Below are 20,731 nucleotides of genomic sequence, written 5' to 3' on the forward strand. Positions count from 1 at the left end.
AGTCGTGGGCTAGTATACCACAATTTACCGTTGTCAACTCTACTGCTCATTTAATTCCATTTTTCAATTTCTTCTGCTGTTTTACTGAAAGCTTTTCCTGATACTTGTCATACTATTTAGGTCTTGGGAATGTGGATATCTGGATTCCCCCTCCTCCTCTAGATGCAAGCTCTAAATTTTCTGTAGCGCCACACTTGGCTGGGTAGATTGCTTTAACAACCTTGCGTTATTTCATGTGCCATTTCTTTTGGAGTGCTGGGTTACACGCTGTCTGGTTTCACGGACTTTGAGCACACTGAAACATCTGAGTTCCGTATCCACCTCGGTGGCATATTTTTCTGTAACCTCCTTCCCGTTAGATGTTTTGCCTTGCTCCTACTTTGGTGTCCTTGTCCTTAATGAAAACCCTAATTTAGTTTTAGGGATATAGCTGATTGGTTTTAATCTCTTTCCTTTCCTCACTGCATACCTTCTTCACTTTCCCTTTATGCCTTCTTCACTTTCCCTTTATGGTCTCCTTTACTTGTATGGCTGAAACTTCTCTTACTGTTTTGTTTATTATTTGCTGAGATCTAGCACAGCTTGACATTCAGCAGTTCTTATTTTATATCCGTACCACTTGCTGGCTTTTAAGACATACCTAATGAATCCTTCTCCTCTCCATAACATGTAGACTCTTTAATTGTTCTTAATGTCCTTTTTGAGGTTGATTTTGAGGATACAGGTTTCAAATAGTTCTGCATCTTTGACCTGAGAGAAATTCTTCGATGGCTGCTTTCCCATCCTTATCTCCTTAGTCCACTTGATTTTACTGTCTTATTTAATTTCTTGTAGTTAAAAAGAGTGAACTTTGATTCTCAGCTTATCCTTAGTTTATCCTTAATTTAATCTGAACGTGCTTGTGTGCAGTCAATCCAAGGTAATTTTATGTGGCCAAATCTTCTCTAACATTCTTGCTACATGCCAAAATAAAGTCTAAAATAGCATCAGCTCTTATTGGTCGAGAGACTTTTTTGTGAAGAAGTCTGCCAGCAATATCACATCCAGGAATACGGAGTCCTCATGATTACTGTTAATATACGCTGCTCAGTTGGTATCTAAAAAGTTTGTTTCCTAGAATTGACATTTTTCTGTCATCTTTCTCTGAATACCTATTGGTGTTGAACATCTCAGCCCTTTCTCATGTAGTAGCAATTCTTCATTACTCGTTAGGGTTTTGTCGTCCTTCTCCAGGAAGACCACCTGCACCCCCTTTTGCTGGCAGTCCTGTCGTAGCTTGGCATGGCGTTCCTCCTTCCTAACGGGAATTCAGCAGTGTTGCTCGTCTGGGTGCGAGATAAAATCAGGCTTCTCCTGCATCCTTTAACAGCCTTTTTGGACTCAAATCTGCATTTTACATTTCTGAAGCTGCAAGGTCTTCTATTTATTAGCTCAATCCACGCTTCGGATGGTTGTCCTGTCTCCTTCATGAAGAGCCTGTAGCCGTATAGACCTGCTGTTTGCTGATATCACACTGTATTTTCAGTCCGTTCACCATCTGGTGTAACCTTGCAGTATAAAGTCATTGGCTATGTCTTTACCGAAGTCTACAGCTACATCTTCAGTCTTCTGATCATCTGTGCTGTCAGATTGCAGGCCACCCAAAACATTTTTTAGACTGGGTGCTGAGACACTTTATGGTTTGACTCTATGCTTCTCATACAAGCCCAGGGGTACTGTTTTGCTCTAACACTTCTTTTCCTTCCTTGACATCCTGATATTTTTCAGAGCAGTTCGTGGGTAGGAGATGATATTATAAATAGTAATGGTTCCATAGAGGAAAAACTAGGGAGAAGTAAGTAAAAAAGTATGATTTTTCTCCAGGACTCACTGTGTCCTTTCAGGTCTTGTGTAATCTTCCATGGTGGACTGAGCCACCCTCAATTCTCCTTAGTTGTATTCTCTGCTCCTGCCTGTCCTTTCCACTCCTCTTTCTTGTTTGCTTTCCCTCTTTTTTCCATTTTTTGCCAAGTCTGAGCTCTCTGTAGAGTGCATCTTTAATGAGAAAAGACAGAATATGGATATTTGGGGCAAAGGCTTGCTTATAGTCAGTCCTTGATTGGGGTTTGCTGCAGGATTTAAAATAGAGCAATGGGGTGACCTACAACTTCTTGACTGCCCTGCTTTCCTGGCTGCTCCTTCAATACTTGCTCTATACTCCATTCGTCTCAGGAATAGTTTTTAAACAGACATGTTTTTATTCCTTTTTCTAAGTGACCATCCCTTATTTCACTGCATAAAAGTTCCTGTGCAGTTTAGGTTTAGTCCTTCAGGGCATGCTGACTTGTTAATTAAAACTGCATGCGACGGTACGGCCAGGATGCAAGCTGTTTTTCTCTTCGCGGAGGCTTAGTTTTGCTCATTGCAGCTGTGCTCCGAAACTTTTTGCAACTAAAGAATATGTTTCAGTTTCCCTTTGGCAATTTACAGTGCTTTCAATATAAGAAGTGCGATGAAGTCGGTGAAGCTCTGGGACTGCCAGATTGCTGTTGGGAAATGCTGGAAAATATTCTCTCCGTGTGTGCGTGTGCGTGACCTTGCAGCTTACACGTTTTGTTTGAACTGTTCCTGTGAAGTATGTCAAGTGGTATTTTGTACCCTTTGTTTGAATAGCATAATAGGCAGTTGTACACACGTCCTCTTATCCTGGCTTATTTTCAATTTAGATATAGTTTATGTAATGACGAAAATGTTTATGTAGATGCATAATCTCGGATGAGAAAATTTCACAAACCTGCCGTCTTTGCTACTGTGTAGTTAATGAAAACTACACTCCACATTATTTCTTAAAATTAAGAAACTTTATTCTGAAGTTGTTGATTGAAATCTGTCTCTCTTTCCCTCTTTCCTTGCCTTTTAGACTCGCGACGCCGAGAGTATAAATGCTCTTTTGTGCTGGAGATAGCTGTGTTCTTGCCAATGCTGAATTCTGGCGCTTTTTCCCTCTTGTTGCTCCACCTCTCTTCAAAACCACTTCAGTTAGGGGTTTTTTTTTTTGTTTTGCTAAGTGTATTGGTTTAGGATGTCCTTCCCTCACTGCTTTAATGTTTCAAAATGAGTATTTTGCAAAAGAACTAAAGCTGCAACATGTAGAAAGCCTTCGAAATACAGCAGTCTGCTTCCTAGTAGCTTCTGCCGAAATGGTTTCCCTGCATGAAAGCTACATCGCGGAGCTCTTTTAAAAAACTTAGTTTGCCAAGCTTTCTTGAAAACACAGGTAAGGTCTTGTCGGAAATGTCTCGATATTTCCATTCTGTTTGCTGTGTGGTTCTTCTCTGCTGACGGACTCGGGCTGGCATGGCCACAGTGGCTTTATAAGCCTCGTGCAAAACACGACTGCTCACCTTCCTCTCTTTTTGCTTGGAAAGTGCTGCCCTAAGTGTTCCTGATCATGCACAGAACTAAGCAGTGCACCTTTTGGAAAAGGACATTAGAGAGCGTTGGTAGTGTGAATGTTTTTCTCTAAACTAGTTACATGAATGTTACACGATTTTTTATTTTTTTCTTTCTTTCCTACGTTACGTGTTTTCTTAATCTGTGCTGCGATTTTGTAAAATTGCTTCGTTATGCATTCAGAATGTATCTGGAGTTAGAAAAGTTAGGTGTAGGGTTAAAAAAAAAAGCCGTAGAATATTGCAACTAAGGAGATTTGAAACGGTAACTTTCAGTGGGCTTCTTTTGATGGGTTGCAGCTCCGTCAAAAATCTCTCAGCTCCCCCAGATGTGAAACTAAAGTACTGGAGCTGACAAGTAGCTAATGGTGAGAATTTGAAACTCCCTTTGATACTTGTGTAAATGTCAGCAGTTTTTAACAACTCCTAAACTAGTGTGTATTTGCTTTGAACGGATTCCAGTAAGTGAATCCTTCTCCAGAACCCACAGTAGGTCAAATTTAGAGTTGCTAGTATAGCTTACTTAAAAGCTATTTTAATGGCTATAAGCTGTCTGCCCCATTACAGCTTACTATTGATAGCGTTTTCTACCACTCACTAACCATAAACTTGTGTTCTTGTCATGTTTCATACCAAAACTATTGTTTTCATTAAAACTGTCACATTTGATTTTTGCATTTTACTCTCCCAGAATTCAGAATCTTCTCCGTAGTCTTTTGCACTCATCTCGACTTTCTGAGCGCGTGCAAGAAGCCTAGGAGCTGATTAAGGGGAAAAAACAGTTTGTAATTGTATCATTAACTGGCAATTGCCTCATCTCTTTCTCTCGCGTTGGTTGAAGTATTTTAATTTGAATGTGCTTAAACGTTAATTATGAGCCAAATGCTTCAAGGAACAAAGAGAGGCTAAGGCATTTTTAGCCTTGCATACAAAAATATACCATTGCTTGCATACAAATATACCATTTGCCAAATCGCACCAAATATTCACTGTATGCCGTTTGCTTGGCAATTCATCATCACGCTGGGGTTCAGCAAAGTGCTGCAATAACTGTGCAGCATCTCTGCGTGGGATACTTGGTGCACCAGCACCGCACCAGCATTAGACGTCTTACTGCTTGAGGACCCTTAAGTATTAAGATGACAAGTGGGAAGCTTTCAAGCCCTCCACTGTGATTTATTAAAAGCTGCAGTAGAAAAATAGCTAAAATTGCCCTTGCTGTCTACATTTCTTTAATTTCTCAAATTTCAGCATGGGCTGCTGAAGTTTCTTTCTGGATTCCTCCGGATGATTTCTTTCAGAACGGTGGGTCTACACAGGCTCTTCTGAAGCTTTATTCCTTCCTGCTTAGAAGGCTAATGCGCTGTGAGTAGCTTAATGCGGTTGCATAATGCCTTGTCATAATTATTCTAGGTATTTGAAATATGCCATTTACCATGATAGGAAAATATTTATGAATCCACTCAAAACGTTGAATAGCGGCATAGTTCATTTGTTGGAATCGTGAATGGGGATCCTCAAGGTGGAAACAATTCATCTCCATTAAATTGATAGCTGCTTTATGAGTAGCTGCCGAAAGTTCAAGCACGGAGATGGGAACAAATGGCAGACCTGAAAACTGAGGACAGCCTGAAATGTGTCGTAATTAAATCAGCCTTTTATTTGCAGTGTTTTCTTTCAGTGCTGAACACGGTGACTGTCACTAACCTGTGCGTATGCGCTCATGCATCCGTGAGTTGCACAGCTTGCCCGCTGCCGTATGTACCCAACGCATCCAGCGCGTGGTGTCCCAAGGAATGAAATTATTACGTGCAAAGCTCTTGGGTGACATTTTCACCTTTAATGAACTATCTTCCTTTAGGGGACTTTCCTGCCACTGCCCTATGTTCCTTTTGCTAAGTTATTGTTGGTGTAAATATTACCTGGATGACTCCATCTACGTTTTGATGTACTTCTTAGTGCTCCCGTTAGAGCTGTGCTGCTGCAATAGAATAAGATTTCAAATAGATACAGAAGTGCAATCCTACTTGGAAAAATGCTTTCAGAAATGGCGCTTTCTTGTATTTGAGTTCTTTGTATATTAGTCCTGTAGCTACTAATTTCAGTACTCTTTTATGACCTTTTTTTTTTTTCCTTCTCTTAGTTTTTACTGTCTGAGGAAAGAATCTAGGCTCCGTTCATTCCCGTGCGTCAAAAGAGTTGTGCTCTGCCTCTCATTAACGATGCAACCTAACGGTTTTCTGGGTTTTCTTGGGGACTGTATTATTTCTACTAATGGCCTCCTTTGACCTGTGAAACAGTTCCCATTGGCATACAAGGGTAGGCTGAAATTGTATACAGGAATGCAAGAAAGTTGATTCCCTTCAAGTCCGTTTGGCTTTGTAGAGCAGGCAATTAGGAACAAACGTGTCCTTTTCTTAAGCTACCAGGTATTTCGTGTGTTGGTATGTGGACAACGTTCAGGCGAAACCACATGCTGCTGTTGTCAGCTGTATTTCAGAGGAGAGAGGAATTATGAACTAGCTTGAAATTCTTGTAAGGAATTGACTCTCCGACTGAGTAAAGTGGGCTAATTTTCTCTTATACTGAACGTGCCTATTTAAATGGGAAATAGTAACGAATATTTTATAAAGTGCCAGAAATTATATTGCTACAACCCTTCAGAATCCTCAGGCAAAGTTCTCACTCTGGTCTTCATCATCATTACTGTAATGTTGCATGGTCCTTGTGTCCGGCACTATGTGAATACTAAAATCTTTCAAACTCTCATTTTTCAAAGGAAAGCAGATTATTAAAGCAGATTTGGCTTAAATTTCTTTTTCTGATACCTGATTCCTCATGCTGCTATTTTTTATTGGTGATGTCACCCGTAAAACAGGTGGTCACCATGAATTATAATACCCGTTTCAGATAAGCTTTAATTTTACTTGCCGTTCGGGGTTTGCCATGGTCGAGGAAGCTCTTTTTAGTTTGCAGAGTTAAGTGATGGATGAAACATCACTTCAGCCAACTGAAGTGTGGGAATACACTGAACTTCCTACACCTGCCGGGTGAGGAAGATGGTACCCTTTTGCTTAAGAACAGAGGTGGAGGGATGCGGGACGCCACGCTTTCCCTGTCCTTTCATTTCAGTCCTTCTACCTCTTTTAAGGTGACGTGCCTTTTGCAAGCAGCAATGCTCTCCAGGGTCACCTCTTTGAGGTTTACCGTCTAACGAAAAGGCTCGCATAATGCTCGGAATAAGATAAAAGGAAGACGTCTCAGTTAAAAAGCATGGTCTGCGACTGACTCCAGTGCCCTGATCTGTCTCTAGAGGCCATTTAGATTAGCCATTTGATACCTGGCGTAACTATTTCTCGAGGACTGGACATAGCCCCTGTAGATTTCCTGTCTTTCTCTGATTGAACGTCGTTCGGTAATTGCAAGCCACAGGCTAACCAAATGAAAGCTCTCGGTAAAGGAGAAGCGAAAGGAGAAATATCTCTGTTGTTGGCCAAAGAGAATAAAATACAGCTAGATAGGTGGCAATTACTTTGATAAAATATTTAGGTAGGCTTGATACCATACCGAGTATGGTGATCTTGGTAGCTTTCCCGCCAGGTCCTCAGTGTGGTGTACTGTGTCTCGTGCGCCTTTAATTAGCAGTGGATGGAGGTGATGAGATGTAATCTTGCTTAGCTCTCTGGGACACTCCTGTTCCAAAAATGTTCTTTTTCTTTCCTTCAGAAAGCCCTGGAACATTGAAGTTGGTCGCTAACGATGTCCCTTGCCTTTATTCAGATGTACCTGCAGGTGCTTTTGAGCCTCTGTGACTGTGTCTTTCTCGCTGTGGCAAGGTTCTTGCTTTACCGAACAATGAAACGTAAATCAATTTGTTAATCTGATGAAATTTGCTGTTGAATGTAATTACTTTTGGAGACATGCAATTACATGCTGATTTTTCGAGAACAGGCAAACTGACATCTTCTGCTGGGGGTGGAAAGATTTGAAACAGAACAGTTAAATGATACTTTAAAACATGAAACAGCTGCTTCCTTTTTATCTGCTCCTGCCCTCTTTTCTTTCTTTTCCTTTTTTTTTTTTTTTTGCATCAATTGATGACATTTTTCTCCTTTTAGAAGTTGTTCCCTTTCATAGTAAGTAATATTTTTGTTAGCAGCTTCTTAAATACTTGAGAATTAGGGCTTCTTTCAAACGCAGTTAACCCTTTCGAGGAGGTGTTGCAAATTTTAGTACTTTCCCTGGAGCAATGACTTGTCCCCTAATAACTCCTTGTTAATAATCCTTGAAAGCTGCTCACACTAAATTTTTCCCAAGTGCTGTATTGTTGCGTGATTTATTATTATTTTTTCTTTTAATGCTTTTATCCGTCGGTTGAAATCTTGTTTTGTTTTTCTTCCTCCCTACGCCTTGAGCTATAGTTGGGATGTTCTGCTGCTTGGTCAGTGAAATTCTACTCTGTATATTTGGATTTGGGTTGGAGACGAAACACCACGCTTTATCGCAGACTGTTTTAGCTGTCCCTGTAAGTAAGGCAGGTTCCAAGGCAGTTTGTTTCTTAAGTGTTTTATTTTTTGAATACTATGAAATAGGAAAAGTAATGTTCAGTGCAGAATTTAATGATACCAAGAGGGTTGGTTAGGATAAACTTTCTTTTGGATGTGAGAGTAAGGTGTGTATGGATTGCCTTACATTTAAGGAAGCTGATCTTTTTTCTTGGCTTTTAATGTGCAGGGCTGAAAAACATGATATCGAAAATACAGAGTTTTATTTTGGATGGAAGCAAAGTGTGCATTAGCCAGTCAATTAACTTCTCCTGGGTGAGGCCCGGGGTGGTGATGTGCCGGTGGCTTGAGGTTGCTCTAGCTCTGTGCTGAAGAGCTCTTCTTGAAAATATAGTATGCAATTGTTGAATGTAAACGTAAAACTCAGGTTCAAATATATTTTGGAAAATGAGCAATGTAGACCATTGCAGGGAAGCTTTTACAGCTACCAAAGGAGCTAGATATATTTCCTTATACGAAAGCTTATTTAAAGGGTCGAAGAATGGTAAGCAGAGTTAACGAAGAGGAGAAAAGCACACTGCCAGTAGAATATAAGAAGCCAGAATACTCAAATGCAACAATAGATACAGCCTTGCTAAATCGCTGGGGGGAAGATATATCCCGCACTAAAACAGGATGACAAAACCAGAAAACTTCTGGCTCATTTAACTAATCAGCATGAAGACAGAGCCACCAGCACTTGAAGAACAATTCTCAGATGGCTCTGTGGATCTGCTGCTGTTAAGAATAAGCTGTTCTTGGACCACTCTTAAAATTTCTTCTTTTCCCACTTAGTTTTGGGACTTCATATTTTTAAGATATCCTTACTGTATGGGCAAGTCTTGCTCACAGCACTATTAACAAGCATTGAAAAGAGTCGGGGTCACGGCAGTACGGTACGATCACAGCTCTATATAATAAACCCAGTGTATCTAGGTTGTTAATTTTTCCCTACCCGGCAGAATTATATTTTCATCTCAAGACTTCTGTAACACAAAATCATAGAAGAGACTTATAAAAAAACCTTGATGAATAAAAGTCTAGTGTATGAATTCTGACTTCCTAGATCTTAAAAGACTGTCATTGATGCTGCTTAATGAGTCAGTCCCTTGATCAGCTTTATATGAGCTTGAATACGCTGTGATCCACAGTGTAAAGTTTCTTTTTAGAGTGCCCGATGTTTCTTCCTCTCCTTTTATGAAAGAAACATATATCAGCCTGCCAGTTCTGCACCTAGGGCCACGCAGTGAAAAGCAGCAAATCTATTAAAGCTCCCTGCATTTTATTTTGCAACTATGTGAGTGCACAATTTTAAAAATCCTGAAATGTGCCCACGTTGAAATTTCAAGTATTGTGCAAATCTTTTGTTCTTTTATCTTTTTTTTTTTTTCCCTCCCTGCAAATAAGCGGTGTGTTGGAAGGGAGTTTTTTGTTTTTGTTTTTTTAAAATCACTGCTGCTTCACGTAGTAACCTGACATCAGATTTGAAACGGCGCGTGGCTTTGGTATCATCTAATAGTGTGAGAAATGTTGTCCCTAGAAGGTATTTTTGTTATTTATATAAAATATTTGTTTTGTTACTTATATAAAATCCTTAGAACTTTGGTAGAGACTTTTGAGGCTGGCATTTTGCGAACCTTTTGTGGTAGAGATTGATAAACGTTTTAAATTATTCATCCCGTGTGAACCTTGGAAATCGTGGTTTCCTCTGAGGGTTTGTTCGTTCCTTCTCCACTAATACTACTGCAGCAGTGAGCTCCAGCCTGCATACATATTTCTAGTGTTTTGTCTGGTCAGAAATGATGCAAGACATAAGGTTTTGCCCATTTCCATCTGTCAGCTATTTTGCAGTCTGGAAAGAAAAAAAAAGCGCTAATATTTAGCCTCTTTGCTCTTCCTTTTCTTCTTGATTCCTGCTTGGCTGCTTGCATTATAAGCGCTTTAAAACAACTTTAATTCCTAGTTGTATATCACACTTCTGGCACACAGGTGGTTGTATACGGTCGTCTTATTGCTGGACTTTCAGGGTCTGGGAAAGTATGTTTTTGAGCAGCTCTGTGCTAAAGTTTTCCTTTTTTTTTTTTTTTTTCATCCATATTAAAATTCCCCATAAAAGTTGGTATGTTCACGATCCCGGTTTATCCTGCACGCAGATGGTGTCAGTTCTGCTCGGCGCGAGGCCAGCTAATGTGATCCTTCGCAACCGCATCCGAGCAGCAGAGCTTGGTCGTGGAGATGTACTTGAGGGTTTGCAACTGGGAAGGGTGGAGCATTTTAATGCTGATGGCTCGCTTTGCAAAGTGCGGTGTAATGACTGGCTTCGACATTTGTTTTTGCCAATTTTTTTTTTTTAAATAGTTCAAAGCTGCCTAGTCTCCAGAACAATTTTTGCATTAATATATAAATCCACATCCCTTTAGCACAAGGAATTTGCAAACGTTCTTCTCTTAAAAGATCCCCGTGGTGGCAAACGGGAAAACTCAGTCGGTAACCCAAATGTTATTCTCAACAGCAGATCAGATAACTGCTTTTCTCCTTTCTGGGGCAGGAACGAGCTGCCCAGCGCGTCGCGAGCAAAGCGGACGTTGTGCTGCTGCCTGTCGAGATTTGTCTCCTGAAGCTGGGCTCCGCTTGCCTTGCAAGCAGTCTGCCAACCGTCAGGCTTTCGGGCTAGCACATGAGCGCGCTGTCCCTGCTGCCAAGTTCAAGATAACGCAAAACAGCTTTGCAGCATAAACACGTCTGAGGTCCGGTATAAGGGTTGATATTTTGTATAGGTTTTCGAGAAGTCTCCGATTTTTCAGCTTGTTGCTTTTAAACCTGGCAGTGGAAAATGTGCGTTTTCTAAGATGAAGGGTTTTATTGCATTGTTTTTCTCGGCTGAATTCCACGTAAAGGAATGAATTCCTTACCTGCAGTTCATTTAAGAGCACGACCTTTTAGCAAAGGTTTTTTTTCCCCTCTGTTTAAACTTTTAGAAGAGAAATGGCATGAAGCACAGATTTGTGCGGTGGTCAAGAAGGTCCTGTTACTTATATGTTGTAGGATTAAAACTGTCAACATCTGTGTTCCAAGAATAGAAATCCCTTTTCAAGTTGTTGTTTTTTTTTTTTTTTTTTTTTTAAAAACAAACCTGTAGGTCAGTCTTCTAGATGGACAACAATTAATTGATATGAACACTGGCAGGGTCCCGCTAGTTTGTAAGCAATCGGAAAACCCTTCTTGGACAAAAAGAAGCACTGGAGAAGTGAGTTTTGGGGAGCAGGAGCAATGTGACAACATCTTTGCTGTGCTTTTTTTAATTTCCACCCTCTTTCTTTTCCATTTCAAGCCTACCATTTGCATTCAAAAGTGTTCAGTTGGGCACCTTAACAATACATAGATTTTGAAGGGCCAACAGTAAGTAAAGATTTTCGTCTGCAAGAAATACACAAAGTTGGGAGAGTCTTGATTTTTGTTTTCAAAATGTTAACATAGCTCCAATGAGTTTATTTTTTATAATTGAAAACTATAGTACCATTTATTGCTAAAAGTGCTTAATGTTACTGATCTTTGTCACCAAGTCGTAATAATTTGCCTGAACTTAGTTGCAGTTGCCATGAGATTTACCATCCTTGTCTGCAGTCTTAGAACTGAGTTACTATGTGAAAATTCACCAGAATCGGTTCAGTTCTTTTCAAGAATCCAAATAAGGCAGAATTACTGGTGTGTTGTGCTCTCCATCTTCGAGAGTGATTGTACCTGAAGTTTGGGGGAATTGGAATGAACCTTAGAGGTCCACTTTCCATGGAAATCCACTGTATTATGCTTTGAATTCTGCCTTTCCCATCTGAGCTTATTGGATCTGTTCCTGACATTCCTGAATATTCCCTCTTCACTGCGTGTCCTCTCAAACTTTACAACGCTGCTGGTGGATTTTGCTGAAACTGTTTCAGAAGTTACCTGAACTTGCATTTCCACCTCTTTGCTCGAGGCTGCTGCATCTGTGGAGCCATCTGAAAGCACAGCCTCATTGCTGCAACGCGCAGTCCAGGATCTTGCCGAAAACCTCCTTTTTCTAGCATATCAGTCTGAGAAGCTGGATTTGGCATTTCTGGGGCTGAATTGTGAATGTGAACTTTGCTAGCTCTCCTTGGAGGCTGTGCAGCAGCGTCCGCCTGAGAGCAGAGAGAAGAGCTGGGAACACTAATGCCTTAAATTCTTGCAGCAAGACTTACGGGAAATCATCTTTCCTGCTGTCACAGCAAGCATGCCACCGTTGTTCACAGTCCTTACATAGCCAGCACAGGGCAAGAGCTCTAGGGAAGGAGCATCCAGCAAGTGACCTCAGGCTCCTGTGGCTGAAGAGCGCCTTGCAGGGAGCTGTGAATTCCCGTCCGGGTCTCTTATGGCTTGACCCCACTCCTGTTGCCTACACAGTCTGTGAGATTCATAAATGTCACCACCTTGCCCTTCCTTCGGCTACCCTCTCATTGCCATAGCTCTAAAAGCAAGAGCTAGGAGCCTTTTGTGCTTTTTTTTCTTTCTCTCCTGCCTATGGGTTGCAATAGCCTTCAGTTACCTTATCACACGTTGTTTTCTAGGAGCATTGCCTTGTTCAGTGCGTGGACAGGGTGGAAAGCAGATGCGGCAGAGGGCTATGGGAAGGGACGATTTTCTCTTCAGGTATTTACCCAACATTCGTAAGAGCTGAGCTCTTGCTGGCCTCGTCTCAGGTTTCTTGGGGCGTTTGGTAGCGTGTTATTGAAATGAGTATGTGTGCGGCGCCTGAACTAAGATTGCTCTTCCAATTATGGGACTTCCCAGAACATTGTTTGCTAGTGCACTTTAAATTTAGATGTGCATCGCTATTCAACACCTGGCTGTTTATTGAACATCTACTGTCAGTTTGTCAGATTTGCGTGGTAATTTTTCTGATGCCGGGAAATGGGGGACTAAATCTTAAGTACTATTTTTAATTTAAAGACAACTATGCTCATGTTTGCTCTGCACAGCAATCTGAAAGCTCACATAGGGAGACAAAGCATATATAATTGGCGTGTCTGAGCCAACTGCTGACTGCAGCCAATTAGCTGAAAAGTGACAATTTGTGACTACTGCAGTAAGGCAGCACTGTGTTAGAATGTAAATCGGTTTTCATCTCGGTATAACTTCAGAAGTATAACTTCAGAACTAGTTTTTATATTTCCACAACATTAAATGTTTGCACCATAAAGTTCAGTGGCTTAGTTAGTATTACAGCAAGTGAGAAGTCAGTCATTTATCTCTTTCATTGCTCTTCCATACAGGAGCAATGTGGCTCCCGGTAAGTATTAGGTGTGAAAATCAAACTTTAGTTGAAATTTTATTTTTATGTGTTGTAGAAAGTAAGCCTCAATGTGCAAACCTCTCAAGTTGCTCCAAGTTTGCCAAAAGTTTTTCTTCTTCAAAATAAAAAAGCAGCACTGTGGGTTGAGCATGCTTGGTTCCAGCTGGCTTTTGAGGTTCTGATGAGCAACAGGTGATTCTTCTAATGCAAGCAGGACCAGATCAATCTGTAAGCCAAGATGGCTTGTCTGGAGCCTCTCTGCTTGCTGTGATCCACGTCTCCTGAAGCTAATTAGCTAATCAGATCAGCTGGTGTTACCCTACTCAAATTTGTTAACTTTCAGTTGATCATCAAAACTTCACCTTCCGACGTGCACACCTAACACCATCTTGCGTATTACAAACTCTCTGGGACCCAGCATGCCTGAAGCGTGCTCCACTCCAACTTGCAGTGTTTCAGAAAGTTTTCCAAGTTACCATTGATCACTGCAGGACGATTCCTTCTCTCTCAAACTCCCAGTGCAACTTGTCTGTGTATCTTGTGCTTCAAGGTGCTTCCGTTGTGGCGAATCTCTCCCTGTGGAACAGATTGTTCTTACAGCTTTTGGAGTTTATAGGGTCAAGTCAGCTTAAATTTTCTTCCAGACTTTAAAATTCAGGATGTAGCTTCGCCATTCATTTGAGATAAGTCCACAGCGCCTCTAAAAGCGAATGTCTTCCTATCTGCCTTGTGGGTCACCACGTTGCACGGTGGTGCAATGACTGTGATCGGGGACTGGGTCCAGCTGAAAGCTGGCTCAACAAAAGTCAGTTTTCAGCTGCACTGGCCATATGATCTGATTTGCCATGTAGCTGCAAACACACTCTCTGTACACTGTTGCTGGGCCATGAGGGATGTGAGAACAAGTGTTAAAAGGGAGGACATGGCTGCATACTTGGGCACAAGCATCATTTACAGAAGGGTTAAAACGGTGGTGTAATCATGGTCTATAACAAGCTTTGCTTCATTCCCTTAGAGATGCAATATTTTTTTCAGTGTAGGTGTTATGTTCTGTGCTTGCCTCTGTGCAGGGCTAATGGTCAGTCAAGGAGCTGTAACGTTTCCCCTCCCTTTTGGTGACTGAACATTCACATTTCACTGCCAGGTGTCTTCATTCACTGAAATTCCTCCTCTGTTATCTATTTCCTAAATTACCAAACCTACCTGGTACACCTAAATACTTACAATTTGTTCCTGGTTCTTGAGGTATGACACTCATCAACCATTAATCTTCTATGTGAAGATGGATTGGGGGCAACTGATCCACTTCCATCCTAGAAGAAACTGTCTTTCAGGGTGTGGTAACACAAGGCTCACCCCAGAACCAAAGCAGGTGTATATTCTTCTTGAACACCACTAATAGTAAGAACAGGATTTGTTAGGCTGTTTTGCCAAGATCATGGTTTCTTCACGGTTGTTAAGATCAACCTACTGCCTTTGCCTGCTACCTCTTCTCATATGCCTAGATTACAAGTATGATTCATGCAAATGTAATCTTTTTGTTCTCTAGCATTTTGTGATGTGCTAGCCTATGTTGGTTGTCCCTGAGGTATGCCATAACAGAAGGAAGTAAAGAAAGAGCAGATGTTTATGGAGTGTATGAGCTTCTTGTTCTTTCCAGGTGTGATTCAAAATGTTAACACAGAGGACAGGGGTAGTCCTGACTTAACCTGCTTTTCTTTACTTCACAGTTTCCTGCATAATGAGAGCTGCAAGGTGGAAATAATTACAGTAATGAAGCATTTCTACCAACATTTCAAACATAATTATATCCTAATTGTGGGGCATGTTGGTCAGGTCTCTGACTGAAATTGGTTTCCTTGTTTGACTCCTACAGCCAGAATTTATCTGATTCATCTTAGTCATGTTTGCAGATCTGGGGTGGAGAGAACAGGGATACAGACAGTTTAACCTGCTGACCAGGCTTCTAGCATGACCTTTTTTATGCTTTGCCACTCCTGGTCAGATTTATAAACAGTAAGATCTACTTTTAGGCTTACCACCACATCAGAGAGCTTTGCAAGGGAAAGGCAAAGTGCTTCCTATAAGCCTGAATCCCAGATTTGAGTTATTCTTCCATTGAATCATCTTCCGTCTAAGCCTCTCACATTGGGACATGCTGACCCAGTTTCCAGTCTCTCTGTGCTCCTTGACACTGTAGGCTAAGCAGAAGACTTACTAAATCAGTGGCGATTTTCTTTTTGTTCCTCAACATTTGGTCCGACTTGTGTGTCTTACCACAAACTTAGCTTTGCATTCAGTCCAGCGATGTGATGATGGTGGACTGTTCAGGTAGGGGGAAAGGGAAGCCGGGCTAATCCATCAAATTAGCCCCCTGCTGAAAAGGATGGAAGAATGTAGTTAGCACTTGATATTCAATTTCTAAACAGGGCCACATTTGAGACACACAAGAGGCTGGCAGATCAGACACAGGATGCAGAAGAGGCCTGTGGCCTTCTGGAGCAGCATTTGGAGGTCAGGTGAGATATCCTGTTGAATGGCAGTAGGTACTTCTGTGTAGGCAAATTAATGGAGTACCTTATGGATCCGTGAAACCAAGTGATGCTCCTTGGAAATTAAAGCACCTAAATTTCGGAATCTGTAGACAGGAGACTTCATGTGCCTTAGGTTTTTAAGCTCCCGTTGTAGATGGAGATGTAGTCGTGAGATCTGGAACCGTTCAGGTGATTCTATGTAGATACCTACGTTGACTAACTGAATCACTCTCTAGACTCCCTAAAGGGGAGTTCTTGCCATCTCCTCCCTTGCGTTGTTTCTGTGTTTGCCTCATCCCTCGGTGAGCCGGCTCAGCTCAGTATACTCCCCAAAAGTCCCCCCCCTCCTTGGGTGAGCTCTCCACCCGTTTAACAAGTCCACTTGGCTCGTTAAAGGTGTCCGCTGAGCACCGCAGCCAGAGTAGGTGAAACAGCAGCAGCACGTGGCAGAGCTGGGCCCACCGTTCAGGTGACGGTGCTGAGTTGTTTGATGGGGTCGGTTTTTCTTGAAACCTCGCTGCCGAGCCTGTGGGAGTTGGCTCGCTCCTCCTCTTGAGAGGACCAAGAACAATATGCATTTTGTGCCGCGGGTTTCGTTAGGGCACGTTGTATTTGTATTTAATGGCGAATTACAACCAGTAATGATGTTTCTCTTGAGCGGAAAAGCGCTCTTTTTCCCCCATCGTTACTGTAGAGGGCAAAATTAATGTTTTGATGACTTTGGCATCACTCAAGAATACTTAAGACCCATTTGTTTTTCAGCTGGTCCTCTGACAGAAACGCAGGCGCTTGCAATTCTGGTCACAGCTTCCTCTTACGGTTGTCTGTATTCTCCAAGGTCGAATTGAATTCTTGCCTCTAACCGTAAAAATAAGGAGAGAAAATGGAGGTGCTGAGGAAGAAATAAAGAGGAAGAAGTACGTAAATGTCATCGGCAGCTTGTTTGGCTGGTGGTTTTATCTCTCTGGAAACCCTTCGAGCTCCCAGCCTTACGTGCTGCTTTTCTGTTCATTAGCTTTGGCGCCGAGGCTGTGTTTAAATAGAAAGCAAAGCAGCCTGAAATCTCTGGACTTCATGTTTTTCGGAGTGCTGTGTGGTCCTGTGGGCTTAGGAAACACTGGTGCTCTAGCGTTCTCCCACCTACCAGGGTAGGTTCATGTATCTAGCATAGGGACCCGTCTGAAATCCTTTGAGTTCACAGCGAGTACCAAACTCCAGTAGCCGGCCTCATGTTGCATCTTCTCTGCTGTAGTTACCTCCTTTCATAAGTTAATTAAGCTTTCTTTTTTTCCTCCTTTGCAAATACTTCTCTAGGAGGGTGTCCTGTTGACAACAGCGTTTCCAGTCTTGCTTTTTCTCCTCCCTAGTCTCAGGTAGGGTTGAAAAGAAAGGCATGTAAATAATCCTGAATTGTTAGTGGAGAAACAATGATTCCCCTGTTCGGTCATGTTTTCTCAAACAAGTAGGTCCCAGAAATGCTCCAAATAATGCTGTGGAAATGCCATACTGGAAACGTTCTTTGGTATGTCAGGAAATATTTAAAATGTAAGACATTAATTAAGGCAGGGAGAGATTTGCCCCATCTCTGTTGTTTGTGGCGTGTTATTAGTTTGTCTTGTATTTGTGTAAAAACAGCAATAACTTCCAGCAGAAGTGGCAGGAGCTCTGTTGTGATGATTTATCTGTAATTCTGTTCATTAAAGGTGTGTGAGAACAGTACTCAAATTTGTTTCTTGCTTTATTTAACTTACTGGAAAAATGGAGATTCTTATTAGTTTGTTGACATTCATTTTTCTTAGCGGTATGCAGAATTCAAGTACTTCTAATGAATCCAAAGTACTCATAAATCAAACGAAGAATGGAAGCATAAATAAGTTCAGTTATGGTTGCACTTCCAGACTTAAGGTGAGCTTGTTTCAAAATAGGAAGTTGACTAAGAGTCAGGTGGACCCTTTTTGCACAAAATTATTCTCATGAAATTATCCTCATGTTTGTTCTCTCCTGAAGCACTAATCTTCGTACTGATGCAAACCAATTTGTGGTATGTAGTCATCCCAGTTTGTTAGTCAAACTTTGTATCAGTCACAAACTGCAGTTTAACTCCAGAAATATTTTTAGTTTGAAATACTAGCTGTTACTGAAAAATCAGTTGGGTTCAATTTGCCTTTCCTTTACACTTTACTTAAACGCTTTTGAAAGGAGCGTGTCATGATTTCAAAACTAGTGCAGTTTTCGCTTTGTAGAGCAGCCCTGTTTTCTTATTGGCCTAATGTTTATGCTAATCAAATGATAAAGAAAGTAAAACTCTTAATATATATTTTTATCCGTCCGTATGTCCAGCTGTTTTTATTCATCTGGAAAGTAGCCAAATTTGTTTGACATTTCCAATGATGTGGCGTTTGAAAAAGCTGGATAGGCTGGTATGCGTTTTTCAGCTATCTTTTCAGATCAGATAAACACGAGCTTTACAATAATCTCCTAAAATAGCATAATTATCTGCTCTCTTTTGATCTTAATTATTTAACAATACTGCATTATATCTAAGAATCTAGAATAAAACAGCTTTGAAGGACAAGTGCGTTGTGGCGGTAGCAGTTACAGCTTGGTAGCTGCGATGAAGTTCTGCTTGGTGCCTGCAGCAGGCTCTGAGAATTCCCTGCAAGAGATGCACAAGGTATTCCTGCAGCTACGTTGCTTCGACCTTTGGTACCAAATTAGTTTTTCAGGCTGTATAAATGAATTTTCTACTGTGGTTTAAATGTAATTGGAAAATCTGTACCCCACAAGAAATTTCTGCCACGTTTTTCCCTGTATTTGAAATGAACGGTCTACTTTTAACTGCTACTTCTAACCAAACTTTCTATGTAGCTGCATTAATTAAATCCTAGGAATAGATTATATTAGAGGTAATTAAGCTTTAAGTAAGCAAACCATTAACAATTACGATACTAAATTGCCTGTGACGCAGATTGGTCAAGTTTAATAGCACACTGTGTTTTCAGCTTGTGAGAAGTAAATTGCAAAAACCAACTTCAGCTTTTTATCTGCGTATGAGATAGATTCCTCAGTATCTTTGCAAGGTAAGAGCTCCAACAGATAGACACAAGGACCACTGATAAGACGTTTCTCGTGTTTCGGCATGTAATATATCCAGATTTTCTTTCTTCGTTGTATTAGCTACACTCGTTATGAAAAAAAAAGACAGCAGATCTTTTTGGTAACAGTTTAGAGATGTGTTCCCAGTCTCATAATGTAACGTAATTTTATTTGAATCGCACATAAGCATTTTAAGGTTTTGTAGGATCTGTCCTGTTTTAAAATTAGCAGATACTTGTTTCTTCTTTACATTTTAGTTTGAGCAAGTTTTGCTTTCTATCACACAAACTAGTCCTAATGATCCTCTTCAGAGAACATAGCTGTTCCTGGTTTCTGTGTGCTTTCAAGTTTCTCTTTCTATGAAAGGATATTTAAATATATGCTGCTGATATATAACATGGTCTTTGTTTGGAAATGCATCTTCTTTATAGTCTATCAGCATCATAGGTATTCTTAGACCCTATTTCTCTATGCTGGAAATACTACATGCTTGTATTTTAGGATGTGGTATTCCAGTAGGAAAACTCTTTGCCTTAAAGAAATGCCCCAATAATTTGGCAAATATAAATCCACTTCCCCCACCTCAGTTACCATCCACCAAGTTTTAAAATATGAAGTGAAATCTTGCTTGTTCTCTTCTTCTAATTGGGGAGCTACTGAGAAGTGCTTTATATGGAAAAATTCAGCAAGAAACTATGTTTCTTGTCATTTGTAGGCAGTAGTATGGCGAGATCACAAGCATATGGTCTGCAGGTTTCAAGGAAGCTTTCCAACAAAACAGAAGTAGTCTGTTGTGTGCTCTAAAGGAGCTTTCAACTTAAGAGCATTTCAATATGGTTATAAGAAAATGATTCTGGCCCCCCTCTATACCGGGATACAACGGGTATTTAAAGCCAACGTGATGAAGGAAGGTGTTCTTGGACACCCAGAATGCAAGCCCTAACTCGTTTTGCATAGATTCACAATTTTTTGAAACGTGGCAATTGGAAGGAGAGATTTTCTTTTTGTAACATGCAGTTTATTGAGAGAAACGCAAGCGATGCCTTCAGTGGATTTAATACGCGTTAAAAGCTTTTGCAGCTAACGTGCACATTTCGGTTTAGGTTTGAAATAAGTTCAGATACTTCATGAAAGAGTTAATTTCCTGTTTGGGGGCTGAGGTTGATAGTCAGAGGAAATAGGAGGTACCTGGAAAGAACTTTTGATTCCTAATATCACAGAAGTTGCTTTTCTGTTGGCTTGCCTCGCCTCGGCTTTGTTATTTTTAACCAGGCTCCCTAATCTTTCCTTTTGCCTCTAACCACCTCCCAATTTCCTGTTCGCTTCTTCCCTCTGTTTTTTGTCCAAAATATTCGGTTGTTTTTCCATTTTTCTTTGCAGTTTGAGTGGATTGCAGGAAAGTGAGTTATGATGAATGCCATAGCTGTTTTTACAGTGTCTATTATCTTCTGTATTTCATGCCTTTTTGCTGCTCTTGGTGTAAGTTACTTATTCAAGGAGATTTTGATGTAAGAATATGATTGGAATAGGAGCATGCATTTTTAACTTTTTAATGTTGTACTTTGGATTGTATGCGGTAATTAAAACTGTTCTACTTTAGCTCTTGGAAACTTGTGTGTTAAAATTCTTTTTGAACTCGTTTTTTTCTCCAAGGTGATTAACGTATGCTTATGGATTTTTTTTTTTTTCTGCAGACTATTCTTGGAACAGTGCTGGAGAAGAGAGATGTTACTTGTTCTAGGCTCTTTTTTTGAATATATGATTGCAAAAGTAATCTGAAGTTGTAGTTTACTTTCTTTTCCCTCAGACTATTTCAGT

At 40.7% G+C, this 20,731-nt stretch overlaps 1 protein-coding gene across 1 annotated transcript in view; it reads left to right on the forward strand.

Annotated features, from left to right (window-relative positions):
- Nucleotides 1–20,731, forward strand: part of ATRN (attractin) — a 217,455-nt gene that overhangs the window by 153,806 nt on the left and 42,918 nt on the right. The window lies entirely within an intron of this gene.

The sequence above is a fragment of the Apteryx mantelli genome, chromosome 5, assembly GCF_036417845.1.
Source record: "Apteryx mantelli isolate bAptMan1 chromosome 5, bAptMan1.hap1, whole genome shotgun sequence".
Taxonomy (NCBI): Eukaryota; Metazoa; Chordata; class Aves; order Apterygiformes; family Apterygidae; genus Apteryx; species Apteryx mantelli.